This window comes from Heterocephalus glaber, unplaced genomic scaffold (assembly GCF_053883595.1).
Source record: "Heterocephalus glaber isolate CG9 unplaced genomic scaffold, H.glaber_assembly_v1.0 deba00001504, whole genome shotgun sequence".
Taxonomy (NCBI): Eukaryota; Metazoa; Chordata; class Mammalia; order Rodentia; family Bathyergidae; genus Heterocephalus; species Heterocephalus glaber.
This window is the reverse complement of record NW_028258324.1, coordinates 4789048-4813674: the sequence shown is the minus strand read 5'-3', so window position 1 is coordinate 4813674 and position 24627 is coordinate 4789048. Positions and strand designations below refer to the sequence as shown.

Below are 24627 nucleotides of genomic sequence, written 5' to 3'. Positions count from 1 at the left end.
AGTCTCATTTGACCCCATTATTCCACTGCTGAGGATCTTCCCCAAAGAATTAAAAGACTCATACCACAGTGATATATGTGCACCCATGTTCATGGCAGCACAATTTGTAATAGCCAAAACTTTGAAGTAGCCCAAATGCCTATCACCTGGAGACTGGATATAGAAAATGTGGGTTTTTTATAAAATAAGAGTACTACTCAGCCATAAAAAGAGAAAGTAGAGACATTTATTTCTAAATGGATGCACATTGAGACGATACTCTTAAGTGAAATAGGACACACGTGTAAATACCAAATAGTTTCTCTAGTGTGAGAAACTGAAAGTGTAAATAAGGCCTAAAAGTTATAATAGATAGTGTGAAATAGGAAGAAAAGGGGCACAGGGGAAGGGGAAGTGGGAGGGAAAGGGGAAGGGGAAAGGAAAGAAGCGAATGGAATCAGTATGAGAAAATGAAAAAATGGAAACACAGTCTTTGTAAATAGGGAGGGAAGGAAGGGTTGAAGGGAGGGCAGGGTAATGGGGAAAAAATAAGAACTAAGAGAGATTATGTAAAGGTGCAAACTTCCAATGATGAATGTAACTGTATTGTATACCTAAAATCTACCAATAAAATTAATAAAATAAATAAATGCCTTTTATCAGATCAAAATAAGCTCATTCTATACCGATCATCTCCAGAAGAGTTTTTATCATGAAAAGATGTTCGGTTTTGTAAAAGGCTTTTGATACATCTAATGAGATGATCAAGTGATTTTTGTCCTTGCTTCTATTTATGTAATGCATTACATTTATTGATTTGTGTATGTTGAACAATCCTTAAATGCCTGAGATGAAGAGTTCTTGGTTTTGACGTATGATCTGTTTGATGATTTGTTGCACTGTTTGCCAATACCTTGCTGAAGATTTTTGCACTCATATTCATTAAAGAGATTGGCCTGTAGTTCTCTCTTCTGGTTAGTTCCTTATCTGGTTTGGAATGAGGATAATGGTAATTTCCAAGGATGACTTGTGGAGTACTCCTTCCCTTCTAATTTCATTAAAAGGCTTGAGGAATATTGGTGTTAGAACATCCCTGATGTTTTCACAGAACTTGGTAGTGAACAAATTTGGACCTGGGCTTTTCTTAGTTGATAGGTTTGACTTCATTGCCTGTTATTGTATTATTCAGGATTTTTAAATCTTGGTTCAGTTTTGGTAATTCATATGTATCTAGGAATCTATCCATTTTTCTGAATTCTTCAATTTATTGGCAAACAGATTTTTGAAGTAGTTGTTGATAATCTTTTTCATTTAAGTGATGTCTGTTGTGATTTCAACTTTTTCATTTCCAATAACACTGATTTAGGTCTTTCCCCTTTTTGATTAGATTGGTTAAGGATTTGTCTGATTTGTTTATTCTTTTGTAGAACCGCCTCTTCAAATTCATTAATTGTTTTGTCTCAATTTCATTGTTTTCTACCCTGATCTTTGTAATTTCCTTCCTTGTATTAGCTTTGGGTTTGGATGGTTCTTGTTTACTAGGCCCTTGAGGTGCATTGTTAGGTATTTGGGCTCTGTTATGGCTTATACCTAGATGTCCCCCCAAAGCCCCATGCATTCATGAGCTTTTCAGGGGTGGGTGAATCTAGGGTGTCTGATAAATTGGTCTACTCATTTGTTTACCTAGTTTGGGTGTGGATAATGGCAAGGCCCACCCTGGGTATGAGTGGCACCATCCAATAGGCTTGTAGCCTGGACAGGATAAAAAGGAAAGGAAGGACTGCTGCTTCACTACTTCCAGCCTACCCTGCCATGGACTGTTTCTCCTCTGCCATGCCCCTCTGTCATATCACCTTTGTTTGGAGCCAGCCAACTATGGACTGAAACCTCTAAAAATTGTGAGCTAAAATAAACCTTTTCTCTTTTAATTTGGGGTGTTGAGTATTTTGTCTCAGAAATGAGAAAAGTAACTAAGATAGGATCACTCTTTCTTTGATGGCATTCACACCTGCAAACTTCCCTTTTAGGAGACTGCTTCCATTGTGTCCCAAAGTTCTGCTAGGTTGTACAGGCATTATTGTTTAGTTCTAGTTCTAGTTTTAGTTCTGGCTCATTTCTTCCTTGATTGCATCTTCATCCATTTCTGCTGTTTAAGAATGGGTTATTTTCTTTTTTTTTTTTTTTTGTTACTAGGGATCGAACTTGGGACCTTGTGCTTGTGAGGCAGAAGGAGCAACCACTGAGCTAAATCCCTGGCCCTGAATGATTTCTGTTTTGCCATTGATTTCTACTTTCATTGAACTATGATTTGATAACATGTGTGGTATAATTTCAATTTTTTTATGCTTAAGCTTGCTTAATTGGCTAGTATGTGGTGTACTTTGGAGAAAGTTCAATGTGCTGCTGAGAAGAATGGGTATTTTGTTTTTACTGGGTGGAACCCTGTAGATATCTATTGAGTCTATTTGTTTGAAAGTTTTGTTCAACTCTGATATGTCTTTGTTGATTTTTTGTCTAGTTGATCTATTTGTGATAGTAGGGCATTGAGGTTCTCCACTATAATTATGTTTATGTTCATCTGGTCTTGTATGTTCAATAATATTTGTTTTGTAAAGCTTTGTGCACCCTTATTCAGTGCATGTATGCTAATAATTGTTATCTCTTCCTGTTGAATTGTTTCTTTAACCAATATGTAGTGACTTTCTTTGCCTCTTTTGATCAGTTTTGGCTTAAAGTACACTTTGAATATAAAATAGATATACCTGCCCTTTATTGGGTTCCCATTGCATAGAATATTGTTTTCCATCCTTTGATTTGTCATCTGTGGTTTTTTTCTTGGGTTAAATGTATTTTTTGTATACAGTATACTGTTGGATTTTGTTTCTTGATCCACTCTGCCAGTCTGTGTCTTATGATTAGCAAACTGAGACCTTTCACCATTCACCTATTACTGATATGTATTGACTTATTCCTGCCATTGCCTATTTTCCTATTTCTGATTCCCTATCTTTCCCTCTACTCAATTGCTCTCCCTATCTGATGTATTCATTCTATTAGATCTTTCATCATTGTTAGCTTTACTGCCTTTTTCTACAGTATCCTTGAGAATTTATGGAGTGCTGGTTTAGTAGTCATGAATTTCTTTAGGTGTGATAATCATGAAAATATCTTATTTCTCCATCATTTTAAAATACAGCTTTGCAGGATATATCATCCTGGGCTGGAAACATTTTTTTTTTGGTACCGGGGATTGAACTCAGGTCTTTGCGCCTGCACAGCAGGCGGCAAAACCACTGAGCTAAATCCCCAGCCTCGGAAACTTTTAGGGGCTTGAAACACTTCAATCCAAGCTTTTCTGGCCTTTAAAGATTGTGTTGAGAAGTCTACTCTCATTGTAATGGGGTTTCCTTCATAAATGATTCACTGATTTTCTTTACACACTTTTAAGATTCTGTTTTATGTTGGACTTCCAGGATTTTGACTATAATGTGTTGTGAGAATGTTATGCTTTATGTCTAGATATTTCTCCAAAGTGGCATAAGCTCATAGGTGGGGCTTATGGTAGGTGACTAGATCACAGGTGTGTGATATTCATTATGGGATTGATCCACTGATGGGTTTACAGTTGGGTTTGATGTTGGGAGATGAAGTCCAGTGAGAAAAGGTGGGTCACTATAGGTGTTACCTAGAATGGTATATATATCCTTCCTCCTCCCTCAATTCTTTTCTTCATCCCATCTGCAATGCCATAAACTGTTTCTCTTTTGGTATGTCCGTCTGGCATACTACCCTGCCTTGGAACCAACTGATAATGGACGGAAAGCTCTACAATCTAAGCCAAAATAAACCTCTCCTCCTTTAACTTGTGGGTGTCAGATATTTTTTCCTGCCAAGAAAAATGCAACTAAGACACAGAAGTGTTTTTCTGATTGTGGATATTTGGGGTTCTATGTCCCTCACTTATTTGGAAAATTTTCTGCTATTACTTCAGTAAGCAGATTTTTTTATGCCATTTCTGATATTTTCTGATTTTTCATTAATTCAAATTAGTCTTCTTTGCATCATCTAAGTGCTGTGGATCCATTTTGTTGTTTTTAAGGTTCATTAACTGGTCACCAACAACAGTCTTGTCTGCTTCTGACAGACTATCCTCACACTAGTCACTTCCACTGCCTATACTTTTGATAGAATTTTATTCTCCTGAATTTCTATTTGGAGCCTTTAAAAATTTTTTTCTTTGAAGTTCATTCATGTTTTGCATTGTTTTCTTTAGTTTTGCTAGTTTTTCATTAGTTTCTTCTGTAGACTCACTGCTTTATTTGGCCCAATATCTGTTTACTTATATCTTCTGTGAGCTTGGTAAATACCTTATTGATATGTTTTGTTATTTTCCCTAATACCATTTTAAATAATTCTGGTATGGGGATTTTGGTTTCCATCCCTTTGATGCTCCATGGATCAGTTTTCAGTGAGTTGGGAGTTTTTGTTTGTCTGTTTTTGTTTTTTTGGTACCGGGGATTGAACTTGGATCTTTGTGTTTGAGCAGCAGGAGTTGGGAGTTTTTGAAGGCATTTTGTTGGCTTGTCTTCTCATGTTTCTATTTTTTTGTTTTCTATTTTGTGTTGAGGCTTGTGTTGATTGTATTGGAAAGCTGTGATGCTAATATGGAGACCTCTTTCATTAATGTCTACTTTTCAGTGGTGTCCTCTGGGAGTGGCTAAGTATTGACCTCTGCCTCTGTCCCAGGATCCAATCACTTCTGTTTACATGGGATAGGACACTGCAGAATATTTGGCTCAGTACTCAGTTTTCCAAGAATGAGACACAGTATTGTTAATGACCTCAGGGCAATCCAGAGAAAACCAGTTAATAGCAACAGCTTTGTCACCTTGGCTACAGCAATAAAATCAACATCAATTATAGTGTCAAATACAAACTGAATATTGACAAACTCCCAGGAAGAATAAGGTACCACATTTAACCATCAAAGTCATCTGTTATTATGAACACTAAGACAAATCAAATAATCACCTACTATTGACCTACACTACTTACCTACTAAATGAAAAAACTTAACCTCTCCTAAAAATAGAACAGTATTAAACAGTGATACTATACATTTAAACTAGCTATCCTATGATTCACAAAGTTTAGTAGTTATACTAGTGAAGGTAGGAGTGGGGAACAAGAGAATGAAAAAAGCATAATCTGAAAAATTAATCAATGGGTTAGGAGAAGAAAGAAAAGTGAGATGGGTTCCTACGGAGTAAAAGAAAATTAACAGTGTTAGAGAACAGTCACAGGAAAGAATGAACAAGAAAAAGAAGAAAAAAGATAAACAGAGCAAAAAGAGGAAATAAAGCTAAGAAGAAAGAGAGGAAAATTGAAAGGGGAGAAGAGAAAAGAAGCTAAAAGAGGAAAAAAATGGAAAAAACCCTCCAAACCCCCAACCAATCCAAAATTTAAAAAATCAAAAAGTTTGAGTGACAGTAAAAATTCTTTTGTTTTTGAAAGAGTTCTTTCTTTCCAAGATCTGCAGTCTTGGGATCCAGCCAGTCACAAATTTCTATGCCTAGCTTTAGGGCCAATGGGTTTTTAAGGTACCCTCCCTGCACCAGAGGTCACTCCGACTCTTCTCCTCAAACTATGGTTACCATACAACCAAGGTGTGTCCTTGTGCCCATTGGTAGATGTGAAATGCGATTAGCCTTCTAGTCTCTGCTGGATGTAGAGTGCCAGGTTGGGGTTCAAGTGAGCTGTTGGATTTAATGTCTGCAGTCATGGGGTCTGGTTGCTCTTCCTGGACATTGTCTTCATCCTGAATCAGGTTGGTTAGTTAGTCCTTGCCTCTGCTATGGCATGCCACAGGGAAGCATAATGTAGAGCCAGCTTGGAGATGGTGGACAGCTGTGCCTTTGGATTGGATTGTGGGACTACTTCGTGTGTGGCAAAGGACTGCTTGCTTGCATGGATGAGTGGCACCACTTATCTGATGTGGGCCTACCTATTCGGGGGGGGGGGTGCTGTTTGTTCAGCGCAGGCCTGTTTGCTTCCGTGGGTGGTAAGCATCACTTGTCTGTCTTATGTCTGCTTGCTCCTGTCAACAAGGTGATATGGTCATGAAAAATGGGAAAACAGATCAACTTAAGAGAATGGAGAGTCCAAAAATTTTGCCTTATACTTTCTGGTCAACTGATATTTTGACAATATTACCAAGGTAATTCAATGGGAGAAGGGACAATCTTTTCAACAAATAATGTCAGAACAGTTGCATATCTAAATGTAAAAATGTTAATTTAGACTTTTACTTCACCCAATACATAAAAATTGGCTCAAGTTGGATCACATGTCTAAATATAAGAGCTATGACTATATAATAAAACAGATTGATCTTCAATAATTTCCTAAGTATGATTTCAAAAGCACAATCTATAAAAGAAAAAATTGATAAATTTTGTAAAAATTAAAAATTTATTCACTCCAAAATGTACATTAAGAAAGTAAAAAAGAACACCTACATAGTGGAAAAATTATTTTTAAACTACATAGCTGATAAAAGATTTATGTTCAGAATATACACAAAACATTCACAAATCACTACGATGAACAATCCTGTAAAAAAAGTAATAATCCAGTGAATGACTCAAACAGATAACACATCAAGAAAAATATATGAATGGCCAAAAACAGCTGATAAGATACTAGCCATCATTAGACCTTTGGAAAACTTAAATCAAAACTAAATGAGATATATCATTTCTCACACATAGAATGACTGTGGTTTTTTAAAAGGGTAGCCAATGACAATGTTATTTGCAAAGATGTAGAAATATAAATGGTGCAGCCACTCTGGAAAGAGGTTTGGCAGTTTTTTTTAAATTTCACTATAACTTTATTATATGAACTATAAAAGCATCTCTTAGTTATCTTCCCTTGCCCACATGAAAACATACGTCCACATAAAGACTTGCATACAAATGTTCACAACAGCATTATTCATAAAATTCAAAAGTGGAAATACTCTAAGCACTCTTCCATAACAAAATGTTTGTCTATACAATGGAATATAACTCATCAAAAAATAGGAATGATTTCTCATTTTTTATGGCTGAGCAGTACTCCATTTTATTAAAAAACCACATTTTCTTTATCCAGTCTCCAGTTGATGGGCATTTGGGCTGTTTCCAAGTTTTAGCTATCACAAACTGTGCTGCTATGAACATGGGTGCACATATATCACTGTGGTATGATTCTTTTAATTCTTTGGGGAAGATCCCGAGCAGTGGAATAGCGGGGTCAAATGGGATTTCCAGTCCTAGTTCTTTGAGGTATCTCCATACTCATTTCCACAGTGCTTGCACCAATCTACACTCCCACCAGCAGTGGAGCAGGGTTCCTCTTTCCCCACAGCCCCATCAGCATTTGTTATTGGTTGATTTCATGATAGCAGCCATTCTTTCTGGACTGAAATGGAATCTCAGCCTTGTTTTCATTTGCATCTCTCGAATGACCAGTGATGTTGAACATTTTTTCATGTATTTATTTGCTTTTTCTACTTCTTTGTCTGAGAAATGTCTGTTCATTTCAGATGCCCATTTTTGGATTGGGTCTTTAAATTTGGGAGGTCTGATCTTTTTAAATTCTTTACAGATTCAAGATAGTAGACCTTTGTCTGAGGAAGAGCAGGTGAAGATTTTATCCCACATTGTGGATTGTCTCTTCACACTGCTGGTGGTTTCTCTTGCTGTGCAGAAGTTTTTTAATAAGAAGAGATCCCATTTGTTGATTGTTTGTGCTAGTTCACGGGCAACTGAGGTTTTGTCCATAAAAAATGAGAAATTAGAGACATTTATAGCTAAGTGGATGCACATTGAGGTGATACTCTTAAGTGAAATAAATAGGACACAGATGTGTAAATACCAGATAGTTTCTCTGGTGTGAGAAACTGAAAGTGTAAATAAGGACTAAATGTATAATAGGTCATGTGAAATAGGAAGAAAAGGGGCAAAGGGGAAGGAAGTGGGAGGGCTAAGGGAAAGGACAGAAGGGAATGGGATTAATATGAGAAAATGGAAAAACAGGAACAAAATTTTTGTAAATAGGGAGAGCTGGAGGGGTTGAAGGGAGGGCTGGGCAAGGGTGAAAAACAAGAACCAAGAGAGACTATGTAAAAGTGCAAATTTCCAATGATGAATGGCATTATATTGTATACCTAAAATGTACCAATGATTAGAATGAATAATTGATATGTAAAATAGGAATAAAAGGTCCAAAGGGGTAGGGGTAGTGGGAGGCACAGGGGAAAGGAAAGAAGGGAAAGGAAAAAATGATGAGAAATGGAAAAAATGGAAATAAAGTCTTTGTAAATAGGGAAGGGTGGAGGGCGTGAAGGGAGGGCTAGGAATGGGGAAAAAATAAGAGCCAAGATGCATTATATGAAGGTACAATTCCCAATGAGAAATGTAATTGTGTTGTATACCTACAATGTACCAATAAAAGAATTTAATACAAAAAAATATAGGAATGAGCTACTAATTCATGCCACTACATGGTTAAACCCTCAAAAACCTACTAAGTGTAAGAAACCAATATAGATGAACCTAGAGGACATAATGATAAATGAAATAAGCCAGATATGGAGTAAAAAAATTACATGACCTCACTTACATGTGGAATTTTTAAAAATAACCAGATACATAGAAATAGAGTAGAATCAGGGGCAAGAAAAATAGGATGTAGGTCAAAGGGCACAAAGTTACAGTTATGTAGAATAAATCTGTCTAGAGAGCTAACATATGGGAACTAAAGTTAATAATACTGTATACTTAAATTTTGCTGAGAGAAGATATGTAAGTGCTTGTATTACAAAAAATGAAAGTCAACTTTGTGAGCTAAGGGATATGTTCATTTGTTTAATGGTAGTACTCTTCAATATGTAACTATGTAACAAAACATCATGTTTTAATACATACAATTAAAATTCCAGCAACACAATGGCTTATTTTGGAAGAAAGAAGAGACAGACCAAGACAGAGAATCAGAGAATTAGAGACACACAGAGATAGAGAGACAGATAGAGAAATAGAGACAAAGAAAGAATTCAGATATAAAAGATGATTCTATACTATTCTATTTAAATGAAATGTCCAAAAAAGGTAAATCCACAGAGAAAAAAAATAGAATAATGGTCGCTTAGAGATTGGTTGAAGAGGGAATTGAGTGAAATATGACACAAATACTCTAAAGCAAAATGTGGTGAAATCAGTATTACACTGTAAATTTATTAAAATTAACTTACCTATATATTTAAATGGATGGATTTTACAGTATGTCAATTACAATTCTGATTTTAGAAAGAGCTTTTTAATGTCTGATATATATCATAAATATGAAATACTGTGCATCTCAAAATACATTGAATGTTTCTTGTTTATCAGTTTCTTCACACTAGAAAGTGACCTCCAAAAGCACGGGGATTTTATCTTTTTTATCTACTACTGTATCTCCAGCAGTACTGTGGGCACCTTGTGATGTGTTGAATACTGAAAGCATTCACTGTTTGTTAAATGAATGACTGAATTATCATTTTCCTTTTTTTTTGTTTTAATGATTAAATTTATTTCAAAAGTACTTATAAATGAGTGCGACATGACTAAAGCATTTACAGTGAATTTTTCAAATAAATCATTTTAATACCTACCTCTTTATAGGATAACAATGGCATTACTATGGTAGTATTTGTTTTGTGTTTATTAATATTAGTTATTTTCAAGATTGATTATTACTAACAAATAATGAGTTTTAGTACAAGTAGAGTATCCTTTATCCAAAATACTTGGTGGTGCTCACCTTTTAATCCTAGTACTTGGCAGACTGAGGCAGGAGGATTGCTGCGAGATTGAGGACAGCCTGATCTACTATGGAGTTCAAGGCCATTCTGAACTACACAAGACTCTGTCTCAAAAAACCAAACCAAACTAAACATACAACAAAAAATTGGAACCAGAAGTATTTTGGAATATGTACATATACAGAATGTGTTATTTTTTAGATGGAACCTCAGTCTAAGCATGTAATTTATTTATGTTTCATAAATACCTTATGTACATACCCGAAGGCAAAAATATAGTATTTTTCATGATGTTGTGCATGAATTATTGTTGCATGGTGTACAATTTTCCACTTGAGTGATCACATTGGTGCTCAAAGTTTTGGATTTTAGAGCATTTTAGGTTTTTGAATTAGAGATGTTATGCAGGGTGTGGTTCCAGCACTCGGGAGGCTAAGGTAGGAGGATTTCTGGAAGTTTGAGGCCAGTCTGAGCTACACAGTGAGCTATATAGCTACATAGTGCAAGTTCAAGGCCAGCCTTCAATGTGAGACCCTGTCTTTAAAAAAAGAAAAGAAGGAAAAGAATTAGAGATATTAAGTCTGTACTATACCAAGGCAAGGTAGAAACAGGATTTTTTTTTTTTGTACTGGGAATTGAATCCAGGGCCTTCACACTGAGCTACATTCTGGTGTAACTTTTTAATTTTTATTTTGAGACAGGGTCTGGCTAAATTGCTAAATTCCCCAGGCTGGGCTTCAACTTGCAGTCTTCATGCCTCAACCTCCCAGAACACTGGGATTAAGAAAGTGTGTCACCAAACCCAGCTCAAAACATAATACTTTTAAAAATTATTTTTTATTTTCTACGCACTATTATATGGTAAAAAATATCTGATATTAAATGTTCCTATAGGCAAATAATTTGTACTGCAGATGTTTTTTATTTTCCTGACATCTACATTATACAACTCTAATCACTAAATTCTTCATCACTGAAGTATGTGCTCTTCTTTATCCTTGGGCGCTGCAAGTCCTCTGATGTTGAGGGGCCTGCTGCACTGGGTTTCCATTTGTTCTGTTCTTCAATCTTGGCTTGCTGGGAGGCAATGGCTTGGCTGAGACTGTTGAGAGCAGGGTCTTCCCCTTCGTCTTCACTTTCTGCTACGTCCTCAATTTCTTCTGGTTCGGCAATTTTCTTTTTCTTCTTTTTTTCTTTCTTCTTTGGAGGCTCACGTTCTCCGAGCATGTTTTTTGGACAGGCATAACTTAAGTGTCCACTTTCCCCACATTCATAACACTTTGATTTATCAAAGTAGTTTCGCCTTCAGATGAATTCAGTTGTTCTCCCATTGTCAATAGCAATGCTTGCCTTTATCACTCTACCAAACAACTGTTTGTTGTTTATGGCTCTGGTACAGTTTTGTGCAGTCTTTATCCAAAAATAATATAAATGCAATCCCTTTACTTTTCCTCGTATCTTTGTCTTTCATTATAGTAACCTTTACAACTTTGCCATACTTGGAAAATATCCAGTATAAGTCATTATTTGTCAGGGAGAAGGGCAAGTTGGACACATACACTGTGCTCTTACTTGGAGTCAAGCCACCACTCATTTCTTCAGGGACGGCGGCCCCGGCGCAGTGGGGCTTCAACCCCAACTTTTCCTCACCCCTCGCAGCGGCCTGGGCATCCCGCGCCTGGGCAGGGTCGGCGCAGAGCCATCATTTTCCTTTTGTGAGAATATATACTTCATGTTTATGCTCAGCATTCTCCACAACTAATTGCATACCCTTCTAAAAGTGCATCCAGAGCAACAATTAACTAGGAGTTACATATGTATTATTAAAGGTGATACTTATAAGACCCTGATGACACAAGAAAGATGGAAGAGCACACAGGCTGCAACAGACATGCTGACCCTGGAGATACTTGTGGTATTTCTGGGAAGATATGACCAATAAGACGGTAAGTAAGTGGAAATAGGAGGATGCTGCTTATTAGAATGATCTAGCTCACCATACTTTGGGAATTATCATTTTTGTGAAACTACAGTTGCATAAACAAGACAATGCATGGGATAACTGAAGGTGCTGCATTCTTCCTGAAGACAACTGTGGCCATTAATCATGATTTTCAACTGTTTTAAGAAACACCAAGTAGATTAGTAAAATACTTCTAGATGTGTCCACTGGGTATTTCCAGAGATGACTGGCAAACTCAGGGGCAAGACTCTCCCTGATTGTGAGTGGCACTGTTCCATCAGGCTTGTGGCCTGGTTGGAATGAAAGAAGGAGGAGGAGGAAAAACTCAGCCTGTGTTTGTAAAGCTCTATTCTGCCTGAGTGGGTGTGTCATTTGCTATTGCTATCACTGGTGGACATGAGACTCCAGTTTCTTCAGCCTTTCAACATGGACCCATTCTAGTGGGTCTATGAGATTAGCTCCAGGGAGCTAATCCAATCCAGTCCAGCCCAGTCCTGGATTAGTACTGCATCTTTGATCCTTCTTATTCTGTAGCTTCCAGTTTCTTGGACTGAGTAGCTACTGAATCCCCTGGCTATCCAGCATCCAGATGGCCACTGTGGACTACCCCACCTCTGATCCTGTAAGCCTATCTAATAAATCTTCTGGAAAACTCTAACCAATGCAAAAACCAAGTCAAAGATGGCTTTAGAGCGGAAAAATAATATAAAGAAGAGTGAGCCCAGTACAATGATGCACACTGACAATCCCAGCTATTTGAGAGGTTCAGGCAGGACAATTACAAGTTCAAGGGCAGTCTAAACAACTTAGCAAGACCTTGACTCAAAAAAAGGGAGGGTGTTCTGCTTGCTGGTAAATCACTTGCCCAGTATGTAAAAGACCCTGGGTATCATCCCTAGTATTAATTAATTAAAATAAAAGACTGAACTAATTTGAAGACAGAAACAACAAACTAAATCTTATCAGAGGGGAAGAATTATCACTGGCAGTATTGTAGTGGACAGAGAACACAGAAGCTGAAAAACATATCAAAGGAAGGATTACTAAGGTAGGAAAAAGAGGATGAGGGGGGGCACAAATAAGTTTTCAAATAGGAAAAAGAATAAAATGGGGGAAACTATGAATTAGAAAATTTGATTTTAGGGCCGGGGATTTAGCTCAGTGGTTTTGCCGCCTGCTGTGCAAGCGCAAGGACCCAAGTTCGATCCCTGGTACCAAAAAAAAAAAAAAACAAGAAAATGTGATTTTAGGTAATTCAAATAATTTGACAATCCTTCCTTCTAAATTAACCTAGTGAGATAAACAAATTAGAATTATTTTAATACTTATAAGAAAAAAATACTTTAAAAATCTATCAGATACCACGTTTTTAGACTGAAAACCTGAAAGTATGTAGTGTATTCTGGCTGGTAACTGACAGTGTAAACATTCTTTAAAATACTTACCTGAGTGCCACAGATCTAGTAAATAACTATTTATTTAAAAAACAAATCCCCTAGCCTCAGGTCCTCGCCCACAGTGGGTCACAGCTGTGCCTCTGCAGTACTCCACCATCCCTGCTTCTCTACCATCCCCAGGTTACACTGTTGGCTGGACATGGAGGCTGTGACCACACCCTGTTGAATGGGCTATAAAGGCCAGGTCTAAAGTGCTTGTGAATATGGCCTCCGGGGGCTAAAGGTAGCAGTAATAGTGGTGACCAATTGGGTGTTGTAGTTGGCAGTGGCCATGGAGGGCTTGGCCATGTGTACAAAGCAGCCAGCAAGGGTAAGGTGCTGAATCTAGTCTCTTTGCCTCTTAACTGGTCTGAAAATGATATCCTCTATCTCTTGGCTATGTCAGCCAGCAGGCAGGGCAGTGCTCCCTTCCTCTCATCATTGCAGTCCACAAATGGGCACATCAAGGTGGTGTGCTTTCTGCTAAAACATTAGCAAGTGCAAACAGTGCAGACCCAGCAAACTGGCATCATCAGCTTCAATGGGTATATCACTGATGGTACTCCTGCTCTTTGTTGTGCTACAGAAGCAAGACATTGTGAAACTGTTAAATTTCTAGTCACCAATGGAGCCAACATGAACCACATTATAGTAACTAACTCAACTCTGCTGGCAAGCAGCATGCTTTGATAGCATATTGAACACTGTGAAATACTTGGTTGAAAATAATGCCAGCATCAGTATCACTAACAAGTATGATAACATCTGCCTAATGACTGCAGCATATAAGGAACACTGATGTGGTCAGACACTTTTTAGAATAGCATGCTGATCCCAGTGCTAAAGCAAAATGTGGAGCTACAGCATTGCATTTTGCACAGAATGTGGGAACATAGATATTGTGAAAGAGCTGGCCAAACAGTGGGCTGCCAGAGTAGTGAATGGCCATGGGCCACCACCATTCAAAGTAGCTGCCAAAAGCTGTAAAAGTTGGTATTATTGAACTGTTGCTCTCTTTTGGTGATTGTGACGAAAGAAATCAAATTGAAGCTTTGGAACTCTTGGGTGCCTCCTTGCAAATGACTATGAGAACTATGATATCACTAAGAACTACCGCTATTTATATTTAGCCATATTGAAGAGGCTTCAAGATAGTGATAACATTCTAGGAAAAAAAAAAAGTTCTCCCATTGACCCATGTTTATGGGAACATAACTGAACACAGAAACCCTCAGGAATTAGAATACATTTAGCAGGACAGAGATACTATTCACATGGAAAGCCTTATAGTCCAAGAATAGATTTTAGGTGCTGACCACATTAATGTCTTCAACTACATCATTTATCGGAAGGAGGGGTTGTTTATGCAGATAACATGGAATTCAAAGGTTATAACAAGCTATGCCTTTATGCCCTGTAGCTCAGGCAGAAAGGCAACAGGAATATCTAGAAGGATCGTCAATTTGCTCAAACAGATGACACATTTGAATGAAATCATGAAAGCCCCAGATAGAGTGTATTTTGAGATGTAATGTCTTGGAAACCCAACAAAGTACAAACAAAGTAAAAAGTGCCCCAGATATTGATGTCCACAATATTATGGATAATTATGAATGTAAAATCTCTTTTTTGTAGTTAGTGTATATCTATACCAAACCATGGTGCAGGGAAAATCAGTGAAAAAATTAACAAGATGATCTACATCCTGATTCACCTTAATACCCCAAATCATGAAGGTTTCACCTTGTGTACCTAGCCATCAACCTGACTACACTAGTTGATGATTTCCACACCAAAGATGTCAGCAGCTTTCTAAATGCACTCATCACAAAGCTCCTGTAGACTGCTGCTGAGAAGAACACTATGGACAACGAGAGCAACAGTGCTTTTCATATTATCATTCAGTACAAGCCCATCAACTGACTTTTTTATCATTATGATTTTTTATCACTAGCCTAATTTGAAGTGGGTACTCACACTGATGTGATAAGTAAGCAGAGTAATACTCTGCTAGACAAAAGTACCTGAAATACTCCTTAAATTGCTTTTTTTTGTTTGTTTTTGGTACCGGGGATCGAACTTGGGTCCTTGCGCTTGCGCAGCAGGCGGCAAAACTACTGAGCTAAATCCCCCCGGCCCTGAACTCCTTAAATTTCAAATGAAGATGAGTCTCAAGTGCCTGGCTGCCCAAGCAGTTCAAGCTAATGACATAACCAAGGCCAGATCCACAGAACTCTTGAAGAGTTTGTTGGATTTCACTAAGTGATTGGATATGTAAATATCATTTAATGTGGTGTTAAAAAGTAAAGGAACTTCATTAGACAACAGAATTATGTGTAAGTTCCACTTTTCTTTCCAACAACCTTCCGTTCTTTCTTTCTTTTTTTCTCCCCCCATTAACTTTATTGGTACATTTTAGGCATACAATACAGTTACATTCATCATTGGAATCTTGTACCATTACATGAGTATCTTGGTTCTTATTTTTTTCCCCTTCCCTTGCCCTCCCTTCACCCCCTCCACCCTTTCCTATTTGCAAAAACCTTGTTTCCATTTTTTTCCTCTTCCCATATTTTTTCCTTTCCCTTTTTTCCCTTCCCCTACCCCTCCCAATTCCCCTGCTCTTTTAGACCTTTTCTTCCTGTTAAACAATATCAGTTACACATTTTTTAAATTACAATATTAACATCTAGGAGACATTACCACAGATTTTACAGAATTTAAAAGGATATAGAAAGCATATTTCAAAAATCTGTTTTGAAATAAATTTGACAACTTCTAAGAAGTAACTTAGAAGACAAATTAATGAAACTAACTCTGGACGAAATATAAAATTTGAATAGCACCTATTAAAGAAAGTATATTCCTAGCTTGAAAATCTACCTATATGACAACAGCAGGCTCATAAACATTTTAAATGATAAATTATTTCAAACAATTAAAGCAGAAAAAAGAAGGAACACTTCTCCCCTCATTTTAGGAGCTCAACATTGTGCTACTCCGAGAATTGGATAAAGATAATAGAAGAAAAAAGTATGAACATAGATAGAAATTTGTTTAACAAAACAAACTCTTCGAAGTCAGATCTGGCAGGATGTAGAAAGTGGTTTTCTTATAGGGATGGCAGTGTCGGTTCAGCATTGGAAGATCCACCCCCAAAAGTCATCATTTTAACAAAGGAAAGGAAAAAGCCATATGATCCTGTCACTAGTTGGAGAAAAAGTATTGGACCAAATTCTACAGCTGTTCATGGTAAAAGCTATCAGGAGACTAGAAGTAGAACAGAACCATCTCAAAAGATTAAAGACAAGTACTCCATACTTCCAGCGAGAACACCTAACAACAACCTTCCTTTCAAACCATCCCCCCTTAGTTCTGCATCCTTGCCTCACGTTAATTCATTTCAAATACACTTTATTTTTTTTATTACTTAAATTCTTTTATTGGTACATTTTAGGTATACAACACATTTACTTTTCTTACTGGGAACTTGTACCTTTACATGATGTATCCTGGTTCTTAGTTTTTCCCCATTCCTAGCCCTCCCTTCACCCCCTCCACCCTTCCCTATTTACAAAGATTTTGTTTCCATTTTTTCCATATCTCATAATTTTTCCTTTCCTTTCTTTCCTTTCTCCTGCCCCTCCCACTACCCCTACCCCTTTGGACCTTTTCTTCCTATTTCACATTATCAATTATTGATTCTAATAATTGGTACATTTTAGGTATACAATATAATGCCATTCATCATTGGAAATTTGCACCTTTACATAATCTCCCTTGGTTATTTTTCACCCTTGCCCAGCCTCCCTTCAACCCCTCCATCCCTCCCTATTTACAAAGACTTTGTTTCCATTTTTCCATATTAATTCCATTCCATTCTTTCCTTTCCCCTACCACTCCCACTTCCCCTTCCATTTTGCCCCTTTTCTTCCTATTTCACATGATCCATTATACCTTTAGGTCCTAAGTTAGACTTTCAGTTTCTCACACCAGAGAAACTATTTGGTATTTATACATGTGTCCTATTTATTTCACTTAGCAGTATCGCCTCAATGTGCATGCATTTAGCTATAAACGTCTCTAATTTCTCATTTTTGATGGCTGAGTAGTACTCCATTTTACTTTAAAAAACCACATTTTCTTTATAAACTCTCGAGTTGATGGGCATTTCAGATGCTTCCACATTTTAGCTATGACAAACTGTGCTGCTATGAACATGGGTGCACATATATCACTGTGGTATGATTCTTTTAATTCTTTGGGGAAGATACCAAACAGGGGAATAGCAGGGTCAAATGGGATTTCCAGTCCTAGTTCTTTGAGGTATCTCCATACTGATTTCCACAGTGGTTGCACAAGTTGACACTCCCACCAGCAGCGGAGCAGGGTTCCTCTTTCCCCACAACCTTGCCAGCATTTGTTATTGGTTGATTTCATGATAGCAGCCTTTCTTTCTGGAGTGAGGTGGAATCTCAGCATTGTTTTCATTTGCATCTCTCAAATGACCAGTGATGTTGAACATTTTTTCATGCATTTATTTGCTATTTCTACTTCTTTCTCAGAGAAATGTCTGTTCATTTCAGATGCCCATTTTCGGACTGGGTCTTTAAATTTGGGAGCTCTGATCTTTTTAAGTTCTTTATAGATTTGAGATAATAGACCTTTGTTTGAGGAACAGCAGGTGAAGTTTTTTCCCACATTGTGGATTGTCTCTTCACACTGCTGGTGGTTTCTCTTGCTGTGCAGAAGCCTTTTAATAAGAAGAGATCCCACTTGTTGATTGTTTGTGCCAGTTCATGGGCAACTGAGGTTTTGTTCATAAAATCTTTTCCTACACTGATGTCTTCAAGGGTTCTACCTAACCTCTGTTCCAGGCGATTCACCATTTCTATTTTAATATTTAGATGTTTAATCCACTTTGATTTTAGTTGAATGCATGGCAACAGATACAGGTCGAGTTTTAATCTTTGACAAGTTGAAACCCAATTTTTCCAGCACCATTTATTAAAGAGGCTATCTTTCTTCCAGTGAGGGTGTTTGGCTCCTTTATCAAAGATGAGATGGCTGAGTGTGTCTGGCATTGTTTCTGCATCTTCTAATCTGTTCCACTGGTCCTCGGGTCTGTTTCTTTGCCAGTATCATGCTGTTTTTATCACAGCAGCTTTGTAGTATAATCGCAGGTTGAGGATTGTGATAACCCCTGCCATGTCTCTGTTACCTAGAATTGCTTTTGCTATTCTGGGTCTCTTCTTGTTCCAAATGAATTCGTGAACTGTTTTCTCAAGGTTTGTGAAGTATGCTGCTGGGATCTCAATTGGAATTGCATTAAATCTATATAGCAGTTTTGGAAGTATGGCCATTTTCACTATATTGATCCTTCCTACACAGGAGCAGGGGATGTCTGTCCATTTTCTAATATCTTCTTCAATCTCTCTTTTCAGAATGCCATAGTTATCAGAGAAGAGGTCTTTAATTCCTTTTGGTAGGTTGATTCCTAGGTTTTTCAGTTTCTTCGATGCTATTGTGAAAGGAATTGTTTGCCCTATTTCTCTCGCAGTGAGTCTGTCATTCGTGTAGAGGAAAGCTATTGATTTTTGTGTGTTGACCTTGTAACCAGCTACTTGACTGAATTTGGTTATTAAGTCTAGAAGACTTTTGGTGGAGTTCTTCAGGACTTCTATACATAGTATCATGTCATTTCCAAATAATGACAATCTGACTTCTTCATTTCCTATCTTTATTCCTTTTATTTCTTTCTCTTGTCTAATTGTTGTGGCTAATGTTTCCAAATCTATATTGAATAAGAGTGGTGATAGTGGACATCCTTGTCTTGTTCCTGGTTTTAGTGTGAAGGATTTCAGTTTTTGACCATTTAGTATAATACTGGCTGTTGGTGTTTCATAGACGGCTTTTATCAGTTTGAGGTAGAGACCATCTATTCCAATTTTTTTTAGGGTTTTTATCATAAATGTATGTTCGATTTTGTCAAATGCTTTTTCTGCATCTATGGAGATAATCATAAAGGTTTTGTCCTCAGCACTATTGATATAGTGTATTACATTGATTGATTTTCATATATTGAACCATCCCTGCATCCCTGGAATGAATCCCACTTGGTCAGGGTGTATGATCTTCTTGATGATCTTCTGCATTCTATTTGGCAGTATCTTATTAAGCATTTTTGCATCTATGTTCATTAATGAGATTGGCCTATAGTTCTCTTTTTCAGGTGGGTCTTTCTCTGCTTTGGGGATCAAGGTGATGCCTGCTTCCAGGAATGAATTTGGGAGTACTGCTTCCCTTTCAATTTCATTGAAGAGTTTAAACCTTAGTGGCAGCAGTTCCTCTCTAAATGTCTTGTAGAATTCAGTAGTGAAGCCATCAGGACCCAGGTTTTTCTTAGTAGATAAGTTTTCAATTACGTCTTCAATTTCCTTGGTTGACATTGGGTTGTTTAGAATTTTTAGGTCTTCTTCGTTCAACTTTGGTAATTTATATGCATCTAGGAATCTGTCCACTTCTTCTGTGTTTTCCATCTTATTAGCATATAGGTTCTGGAAGTAGGTATTGATGATCCTCTGGATTTCTGATGGGTCTGTTGTAATTTCACCCTTTCATTTCCTAATTGCATGGATTTGGGCCTTTTCTTTCCTTTTTCTGACAAGGTTAGCTAAGAGTTTGTCCACTGTGTTTATTCTTTTGAAGAACCAACTCTTGGCTTCACTGATTTTTTTCTATTGTTCTCTTAGTCTGCACTGAATTGATTTCTGCTCTGATCTTTATAATTTCCTCCTTTGTATGAGCTTTGGGTTTGTCCTGCCCTTCTTTTCCTAGAAGCTTGAGGTTCAGCATCAGCTTGTTTAATTGGGCTCATTCTGTTTTCCTAATATGCGTATTCACTGCTATGAATTTCCCTCGTAAGACTGCTTTCATTGTGTCCCATAGATTCTGATATGTTGTATTGTCATTATCTTTTAATTGAAGGAACTGTCTGATTTATTTCCTCTGCGACCCATTGGTTATTCAGAAGTGTGTTGTTCAATTTCCATGTGTTTATGAAATTTTTCGAGTTTCTTTTGCTATGGATCTCCAATTTTATCACACTATGGTCTAATAATATACAGGGGATAACTTCAATTCCTTTGCACTTACTTAAACATGTTCTATCCGCAAGTATGTGGTCTATTTTGGAGAATGACCCATGTGCAGCTGAGAAGAATGTGTATTCTGATGTTAACATCTGTTAAGTTCATTTGTTCAAGAGTTCAACTGAGTTCTAGTATTTCATTACTTATTTTTTGTCTAGTTGATCTGTGACAGTGGGGTATTTAGTTCCCCCACTACAACTGTATTAGTGCATATATGATTTTTCATTTCCGTTAGTATTTGTTTTATATAGCTGGGCGCACTAGTGTTTGGTGCATAGATATTTATGATTGTCATCTCTTCCTCTTGGATTGCTCCCTTTATAAGGATGGAGTGTTCTTCTTTGTCTCTCTTAATCAATGTTGGTTTGAAATCTACTTGATCTGCAAAGAGGATAGCGACTCCTGCTTTTTTGGGGGGTTCCAATCTCATGGAGTATTGTTTTCCACCCTTTAACTTTCAGTCTATGAGTTTCCTTTTGAATTAAGTGTGTTTCTTATACACAGCATATTGTTAGATTTTGCTTCTTGACCCATTCTGCCAGTCTATTTCTTTTGATTGGTGAATTGAGACCATTAACATTGATGGTTATAACTGAAATGTATTGATTTATCATTTTTATGACTTTTTCTTTTTGTTAGATTCTCCCCCTTTACATTCAATTTCTTGTCATGCCAGATGGGTTCATTCTGCTGCGCTTTCTGGGGTTGTGATCTGCATTTTCTGTTGCTAGGATATTGTCTGAAATTTTGTGGAGTGCTGGTTTGGTATTCATGAAGTTCCTAAGGTGCTCTTTGTCATGAAAGTATCTTATTTCTCCATCCATTTTGAAAGATAGTTTTGCAGGGTACATCAATCTGGGTTGGAGGCTGTTTTCTTTTAGGGCTTGGAATATGTCACTGCAAGCTCTTCTTGCCTTGATGGTTTGTGTTGAGAAGTGTGCTGTGATTCTGATGGGCTTTCCTTTGTATGTGATTTGTTTCTTTTCTCTAACTGCTTGTAGGACTTTGTTCTTCTGTTGAGTTTCTGGAATCTTAACAATTGTATGCCTCTGTGTAGATTTTTTTGGATCAAGGCTATTTGGAGTCCTATATGCCTCACTTATCTGTATGTCAAGCTCTTTTCCCCTGCTTGGGAAGTTTTCTGCCATTATTTCTGTGAAGTTTTTTTATGTCATCTGCACTCCCTGCTGTTTCTTCATTGACTCCAATCAGTCTTATGTTATTCTTCTTGTATCGTCTAGCAACTGCTGGATTGATTTCTCATGGTCTCTTAAAATTTTGAAGCAATTTTTCTTTTCCTGGTCACTGATTGCAATCTTACCTTCTATATCTGAAATTCTGTCCTCATATTGGCTCATCCTCCTGTGTAGGCTTTCAATGGAGTTTTTGATTTCCTGCAAATCTATTTGCATCTGTTTTATGGATTCCATTTGTTTCCTATGTTGGGATTCTGTCATGTTCCTCAGCTCCTCTCTAGATTTATTAATCAGGTCTTGCACTATGAGCACAATCTTTGCTTTTATCTGAGAAATTATTTCTGATTTCATTTTTTCCAGATCCCCTTTTGTTGCCAGTTCAAGGAGTCCATGTGGTTGAGTATCAGAGTGTTCCATCTCATTTCCCTTTGGAGTTGCTCTAGGTGATCTGGAAGTCTGTTTTTGAGACTTATTTACTTGTCTTCTCATTTCGACCAAGGCAGGGTAGTGGTGTTGTTGGCGCCCATGCAGCTCACCTCCTCTGAGCTGGGAGTAGTGGGACAGTGGCTCTGTAGCCCCTTCCTCTGGGCCGGGAACAGTGGGACGGATGGCAGCCCGGAAGCCCCTTCCTCTGGTCTGACAGCAGCAGGATGGGCAGTGGCCCGGAAGCCCCTACCTCTGGCTCAGGAGCGGTGGGATGGTGGCTCAGAAGCCCCTTCCTGTGAGCCGGGAGCAGTGGGACATCAGCTCAGAAGCCCCTACCTCTGGGCTGGGAGCAGCAGAACGGATGCCGGCCCAGAAGCCCTTTCCTCTAAGCAGGGAGCAGTGCGACGGCAGCTCAGAAGCTCCTTCCTGGGAGCAGTGGGATGGACGGTGTCCTGGAAGCCACTTCCTCTGGTCCAGGAAGGGTGGGACAGCAGCTCAGAAGCCCCTTTCTCTGGGATGGGAGCGGTGGGATGGATGGTTGCCTGGAAGCCCCTTTCTCTGGGCTGGAAGCGGTGTGATGGTGGTTCAGAAGCCACTTCCTCTGACCCGGGGGCGGCAGGACAGACAGGAGCCCAGAAGCCCCTTCCTCTAAGCCGGGAGTGGTGAGACAGTGGCTCAGAGCAAATATACCTAAATAATGTAGCTTGGTTTAAAGTGTAACTATAAGGTGTTTGGCTATTCATTTTTTGTCTTTTTATTTAAAGAAATAAAAACACCTTATGTAACAAGAACCATTAATAATTTCAAGTTCATAATGTTTTAAACAGCAGTCTTCAAAATTTCTTCTGTTAAGTCTGTATCAGTGTGTTATCCATGCAATAACACTAAAAGCAACCGGAGGTCCATGTGTTCTGCACGTGCCAAACTTCTGCAGATAGTTTTCACTCTTGCATCATATATGTGGAGTGATACAACACATTTTAAAATCATAAGGACTTAAGAAATATAGCTATACATTAATCTGAAAAATGCGCTAATAATATAAATTTAGAAAGTTAAATCATTGAAACTGTTGCATTATGTGGGATAGTATACTCAGAGTAGTAATAATCCAAAAGCAACTTTTTCAGAGAATATTGATGAACTCTGTCTTTAGGCTTGAATTCTTTGAAGTATCTGTTTTATGTAATTTATCTAAATTACAGCCATCTCCATTTTATTCAGTTCATAGACATGTAAAAATTATAAATGCTGTGTTGTCATATGAAGCAATTTGTCACAATATAGTCATATATACTCAAAAAAATTAATAAGAAACAAGTCCCTCCCTGTATTGCTACGTAAATGTACAGAATTAAGAGACAAAAAGAAGCTGGTGATTTGTGTTTAATGGTAATGACATGCAAAAGAAATATCTCACAATGTTTGGTTCAGATAGATTAGAAGAATAATTTTCAAAATGAAGAAGTTCCAAGAATATTCAATATTTAGGATACCAACTATATAATTCCAGACTCTAGAAGCTAAGGCAGTAACTAAAAATACCCAATGCTCACTACTGTTAGTTTTTAAAACAAACATCTTAAATATTAATTTGAAACTAAATAAGCCTCAGTATCAATACATTGCTACAAGTTTTCATCTCTGTTGAAAAGTTTTGCTTTCATATTGAAACAATAATTATTTGCAATATTATGAATCAAATTTCTTTTAAAATTTTAAACATTTCAAATAAACACAAATTTGTATGCAATCTTATAATGTGTCTACATATATATAAGCATTACTCAGATATATCAATGAAAAAATGATAAATATAAAATACACATCAACTTTTTCATTTTAAAATCTTTACAATTAGTGGGTAACAAGTACTATGAATTCTTTCATTTTAATTAAATCTTCATGTCTTAAAATGGAAACTTGGGAGTCAAAACAAGATACACAGATCTTAGTTCCATTATGCTTACTCAACTAGATAAAGTCTACCTTCTTCAGCTTGGCTTTGACACTTAACATCTTACAGTTACAACAAAGACAGAAAAAAAGGCAATCATTTCTGCCTATCTTCTGGAATGTAGTGAAGATAAAAAAAGAAAAATAGATGCAAAAGCATTCATGCTGCCAAATATGCAGCACTATAATCATTATCAAAATTGAACCTCTATCTCACAAAATTAAATAGTAGGCTGCTTATTTTTATTTAATTTCATAAACAGCCATAAAAGTCTGTGTGACTCATAGGTAAAGATAAAGGATCTAATTATTCTAGGCATTTCAGTGAAAACATGGGGAATTTTGATTTGGCAATCTGGTTTTTAAAATACCTGTGCTTCTAACACTCAGTCCATGGATACTAAAGCTTCTTATTTCCTATCGGCACTTCTCTCCAATCATGGACTATTTCTGAGTCTCGAAGGTTTTCCTAAAACATCTTCTATAAATGCCAACTTAAAGTTTAGACAAATGCTTAAGATGGAAGTTGACTTCTCAAATTGTGAACAATATGCAAATGAATTGTGAGTGATGGCTGACCAGCTTTTTAAAATAAACAGGCACACAGAAAGCAACCAGCAGCTGACCTCAGTAAAAATATCTTATTCCTCTATCAATTTTGAAAGATAGT

General features: G+C 37.3%; 1 protein-coding gene and 2 pseudogenes across 9 annotated transcripts in view; 1 reads left to right on the top strand and 2 right to left on the bottom strand.

The window, feature by feature from the left end:
- Positions 1-24627, bottom strand: part of Dock3 (dedicator of cytokinesis 3) — a 633495-nt gene that overhangs the window by 347055 nt on the left and 261813 nt on the right. The window lies entirely within an intron of this gene.
- Positions 9582-15845, bottom strand: LOC147825218 (zinc finger CCHC-type and RNA-binding motif-containing protein 1 pseudogene; annotated as a pseudogene). Its single transcript, XR_015440801.1, has one exon. The product of XR_015440801.1 is annotated as a zinc finger CCHC-type and RNA-binding motif-containing protein 1 pseudogene (transcript).
- Positions 12474-15256, top strand: LOC106009190 (protein fem-1 homolog B pseudogene; annotated as a pseudogene).